This window comes from Arachis hypogaea, chromosome 4 (genome assembly GCF_003086295.3).
Source record: "Arachis hypogaea cultivar Tifrunner chromosome 4, arahy.Tifrunner.gnm2.J5K5, whole genome shotgun sequence".
Classification (NCBI taxonomy): Eukaryota; Viridiplantae; Streptophyta; class Magnoliopsida; order Fabales; family Fabaceae; genus Arachis; species Arachis hypogaea.
In genome coordinates, this window is record NC_092039.1 from 101,660,664 (window position 1) to 101,666,758 (window position 6,095).

Here is a 6,095-nt window from a genome sequence, read left to right on the forward strand (position 1 = left end):
TACTAGCTTTTTGCTTCTGAACAGTTTTGGCATCTCACTTTATCCTTTGAAGTTAGAATGATTGGCATCCATAGGAACTCATAATTCAGATAGTGTTATTGATTCTCCTAGTTTAGTATGTTGATTCTTGAACACAGTTACTTCATGAGTCTTGGCCATGGCCCTAAGCACTTTGTTTTCCAGTATTACCACCAGATACATAAATGCCACAGACACATAACTAGGTGAACCTTTTCAAATTGTGACTCAGCTTTGCTAAAGTCCCCAATTAGAGGTGTCCAAAATTCTTAAGTATACTCTTTTGCTTTGGATCACGTCTTTAACCACTCAGTCTCAAGCTTTTCACTTGGACCTGCATGCCACAAGCACATGGTTAGGGACAGCTTGATTTAGCCGCTTAGGCCAGGATTTTATTCCTTTGGCCCTCCTATCCACTGATGCTCAAAGTCTTGGATCCTTTTTACCCTTGCCTTTTGGTTTTAAGGGCTATTGGCTTTTTCTGCTTGTTTTTTTCTTTTTCTTCTTTTTTTTCTCTTTTTTTTAAAGCTTTTGTGTTCACTGCTTTTTCTTACTTCAAGAATCAATTTTATGATTTTTCAGATCATCAAACAACATTTTTCCTTTTTCATCATTCTTCAAGAGCCAACATATTTAACATTCATAAACAACAAATTCAAAAGACATATGCACTATTCAAGCATTCATTCAGAAAACAAAAAGTATTGTCACCACATCAAAATAATTGAATTTTCCATATTAATAATTCGAAATAAATTGCCTCCTCTATTCTAGAAATCTACTATTTTATTCATGTTTAATGATGATGAGAAGAATAAATTATAACTTATTTAGAGATAGAAATAAAGATCCTAATTACTAATAATCAGATAGGTTCCTAAAAATAAAAGTTATCACAGATTTAAGGTTAAGATTAGGACTCAACAACCTTTAGTTTGGGAGATGATGAGTGCTCCTTCAACTTGTGGGGTGTCCGGTCCTTCAAGAGACGTCTGGCGCTTCAGCTCCTGTATCTCTGGATATTCGTCTTCTTTCATATCGAATTTAACTTCCGGGATCACTGATCTCAGACCCATTATTTTGTGGTAATGGTCTGCATGTTCTTTGGTTAAGAACTTCTCTTGATTCCAAAGTGGGTTTGGAATATTCTCTTTCTTGCCTCTTGAGGTGGTTTGTTTTCCCTTAGGTGCCATGATCTTGATGAGTTTTAGCTCAGTGATCATGGAAAAACACACCAAACTTAGAGGTTTGCTTGTCCTCAAGCCAAAGAAAGGAAAGGAGAGGAATAGAAGGAGAGGCAATTTTGAAAATTCAAAGGATATGATGAGATTTTGAAAAAGATAACTTTGAATTTAAAAGAAAATAATATGATGAGTTTGAAAAAGATTTGAGAAGAAATTAAAAAGATTTGAAAAGAATTCAAAAAGATAGATGAGTTTTGAAAAAGATTTGAAAAGAGATTGAAGAAGAATGAAGAAATATTTTTAGGATTAAGATTTTTTTTTTTGAAGTTGAAAGATGAGAATTTGTAACATGTTTATGCAAGAAATCATGAATTGAAACATGAAAAATGGAAAAAATTTGAAGTGAAAACAAAATTACCTTCTCCCCACAATCCTGGCGTTAAACGCCCAACTGCTGCATGTTTTGGGCATTTAACGCCCATTTGTAGCTTCTCCTTGGCGTTTAACGCCCAGCTGTAGCATCTGGCTGGCGTTAAATGCCAGAAATCCTTTATCACTGGGCGTTTTTCTAAACGCCCAGGATGTTGTGAGTTTGGCGTTAAATGCCCAGAATGGCACACATTCTGGCGTTTAACGCCCAGAAAGGTATTATTACTGGCGTTAAACTCCCAATAGATGCTTCTTTTGGGTGTTTAACACCCAATTGTACTTCTTACTGGCGTTTTCTTGCCAGTGAGCTCCTTTTTCCTATTTTGTGCTCTAAATCCTTCTGTAACCCTGTGAACCTATGCAATTGATCTTTTACCTTGAAGATGATGAGTATTGAACCTTTAAAAAGAAATAAAAATAAATAAAATGAAGAATAAAATAAAGTAACAGAAAAAGTTCTGCTAATGGCTGGGTTGCCTCCCAGCAAGCGCTTCTTTGTTGTCATTAGCTGGACCTTGCTGAGCTTTTAATCTAGCCTCAACCTTGAGCACTCTTGCTCAACATTGCCTTCAAGATAATGCTTGATTCTCTGTCCATCAACAATGAACTTATTATTAGAATCAATGTCTTGAAGCTCTACATAGCCATATGGTGACACGCTTGTAATCACATATCGTCCCCTCCACCGGGATTTCAGTTTCCCGGCGAATAGCCTGAGCCTAGAGTTAAACAGCAGAACCTTCTGTCCTGGTTCAAAGACACTAGATGACAGCTTTCTGTCATGCCACATTTTTGCTTTCTCTTTGTAAATCTTGGCATTTTCGAAAGCAGTGAGTCTGAATTTCTCTAGCTCATTCAGCTGGAGCAATCTTTTTTCTCCAGCTAAATTGGCATCAAAGTTTAGGAATTTGGTTGCCCAGTAGGCTTTATGCTCCAGTTCCACGGGCAGGTGACAGGCCTTACCATACACAAGGTGGTATAGAGAGGTACCTATAGGAGTCTTGAATGCTGTTCTGTAAGCCCACAGAGCATCATCCAAGCTTCTCGCCCAATCCTTTCTACGGGTATTTACTGTCTGTTCTAGGATTCTTTTTAGTTCTCTATTCGAGACTTCAGCTTGTCCATTTGTCTGTGGATGATATGGAGTTGCCACCCTGTGGCTAATTCCATACCGAGCCATAGCGGATGAGAGCTGTTTGTTGCAGAAGTGTGTGCCCCCATCACTAATTAATGTTCTAGGGACCCCAAACTGGCTGAAAATATATTTCTGGAGGAACTTCAGCACCGTCCTAGTATCATTAGTCGACTGCCCATTTGGATACATAGTCGACTGCCACCAGAATATAAGTGTTTGAGTATGAAGGTGGGAAAGGTCCCATAAAGTCAATGCCCCATACATCAAACAACTCAATCTCCAAGATTGCTTGTTGAGGCATGGCGTAACCATGAGGTAGATTACCAGCTCTCTGGCAATTGTCACAGTTACGCACAAACTCTCGGGAGTCTCTATAGAGGGTAGGCTAATAGAAGCCACATTGGAAGACCTTGGTGGCTGTTCGCTCACCTCCGAAGTGACCTCCATATTGTGATCCATGGCAGTGCCATAAGATCTTCTGTGCTTCTTCTCTAGGCACACACCTACGGATTATTCCGTCTGCACATCTCTTAAAGAGATAAGGTTCATCCCACAAGTAGTACTTTGCATCAGTAATTAATTTTTTCTTTTGTTGCCTGCTGTACTCTTTGGGTATGAACCTTGCAGGTTTATAGTTTGCAATGTCTGCAAACCATGGTGTTTCCTGAATGGCGAACAAATGCTCATCCGAAAAAGTTTCAGAGATCTCAGTAGAGGGAAAGGACAACCCTTCTACTGGTTCTATTCGGGACAGATGATCAGCCACTTGGTTTTCTATCCCTTTTCTGTCTCTTATTTCTATATCAAACTCTTGCAGAAGCAACACCCATCTTATGAGCCTGGGTTTTGAATCCTGCTTTGTAAGTAGATATTTAAGAGAAGCATGGTCAGTATACACAATCACTTTGGATCTTACTAAGTATGATCTAAACTTGTCAATGGCATAGACCACTGCAAGTAATTCTTTTTCTGTGGTTGTGTAATTTTTCTGGGCATCATTTGAAACGCGGCTAGCATAATAAATGACATGCAGAAGCTTGTCATGCCTCTGCCCCAGTACTGCTCCAATGGCATGGTCACTGGCATCACACATTAGTTCGAATGGTAATGTCCAGTCTGGTGCAGAAATAACTGGTGCTGTGACCAGCCTAGCTTTCAGGGTTTCAAACACCCGCAGACACTCTGTGTCAAACACAAATGGCGTGTTAGCAGCTAGCAGATTGCTCAGGGGTTTTGCAATTTTTCAAAAATCCTTTATAAACCTCCTATAGAATCCTGCATGCCCCAGAAAGCTTCTGATTGCCTTAACATTGGCAGGTGGTGGTAATTTTTTAATTACTTCCACTTTAGCTTGATCCACCTCTATTCCCTTGTTTGAAATTTTATGCCCAAGGACAATCCCTTCAGTCACCATAAAATGGCATTTTTCCCAGTTTAAAACTAGGTTGGTCTCTTGGCATCTTTTTAGAACAAGCTTCAGATGATCAAGACAGGAGCTGAATGAGTCTCCATATACTGAGAAGTCATCCATGAAGACTTCCAGAAATTTTTCTACCATATCAGAGAAAATAGAGAGCATGCATCTCTGAAAGGTTGTCGGTGCATTACACAGCCCAAATGGCATCCTTCTGTAAGCAAACACCCCAGATGGACACGTGAATGCTGTTTTCTCTTGATCTTGGGGATCTACTGCAATTTGGTTGTAGCCTAAATAGCCATCCAAGAAGCAGTAATAATCATGACTTGCTAGTCTCTCTAGCATCTGGTCTATGAATGGCAAAGAAAAATGATCCTTCCTGGTGGCGGTATTGAGCCTTCTGTAATCAATACACATACGCCACCCTGTAACTGTTCTTGTAGGAACCAGTTCATTTCTTTCATTATGAACCACTGTCATGCCTCCCTTCTTGGGAACAACCTGAACAGGGCGTACCCAGGGGCTGTCAGAGATAGGATAAATAATCCCAGCCTCCAGTAACTTAGTGACCTATTTCTGCACCACTTCCTTCATGGCTGGATTTAGCCGCCTCTGTGGTTGAACCACTAGCTTGGCATCATCCTCCAATAGGATCTTGTGCATGCATCTGGCTAGGCTAATGCCCTTAAGGTCACTTATGGACCACCCAAGAGCTGTCTTGTGTGCCCTTAGCACTTGAAGTAGTGCTTCCTCTTCCTGTGGATTTAAGGTAGAGCTTATGATCACTGGAAAAGCGTCACCTTCTCCCAGAAATGCATATTTCAAGGATGGTGGTAGTGGCTTGAGCTCGAGTTTAGGAGGTTTCTCCTCTTCTTGAGGGAGTTTCAGAGGTTCTTTTAATTCTTCTAAATCCCCCAGATCAGGCTGAGCATCCTTAAAGATGTCTTCCAGCTCTTATTCGAGACTCTTAGCCATGTTGATCTCCTCTACTAAAGAGTCAATAAGATCAACTTTCATGCAGTCTTTTGGTGTGTCTGGATGCTTCATTGCCTCAATAGCATTCAGCTTGAACTCATCCTCATTAACTCTCAGGGTCACTTCCCCCTTTTGGACGTCAATGAGGGTTCGTCCAGTTGCTAGGAAAGGTCTTCCTAGAATGAGAGTTGCACTCTTGTGCTCCTCCATCTCCAGAACTACAAAGTCAGTGGGAAAGGCGAATGGCCCAACCCTGACAATCATGTCTTCAATCACGCCTGATGGGTATTTAATGGAGCCATCAGCAAGTTGGAGACATATCCGAGTTGGTTTGACCTCTTCAGTTAAACCAAGCTTTCTGATAGTGGATGCAGGTATTAGGTTGATACTTGCCCCAAGATCACATAAAGCTGTCTTGGTGCAATTACCCTCTAATATGCATGGTATCATAAAGCTCCTGGGATCTTTAAGCTTTTCTGGGAAGCTTTTTAGAATGACTGCACTGCACTCTTCAGTTAAGAGAACTCTTTCAGTTTCTCTCCAATCCTTCTTATGACTCAAGATCTCTTTCATGAACTTGGCATAAGAGGGTATTTGCTCAAGTGCCTCTGCAAACAGAATCTTTATTTCAAGAGTCCTGAGATAGTCTGCAAAGCGAGCAAATTGCTTATCCTGCTCCTCTTTGCGGAGTTTTTGAGGATAAGGTATCCTGGCTTTGTATTCCTCAACTTTAGTTGCTGCAGGTTTATTTCCTACAGAGGTGGTTAAGGAAGCCTTTCTAGAAGGGTTGTTATCAGCACTTGTGTGTGTCTGATCCCTCACTGGCATTTGAACGTCAGGGTTGGAAGTTGGATTGGAGTTGAACGCCAATTCCTTACTTGTTACTGACTTTTGAACGCCAGAACTAAGCTTCCATTGGGCATTTGACGCCAACTCC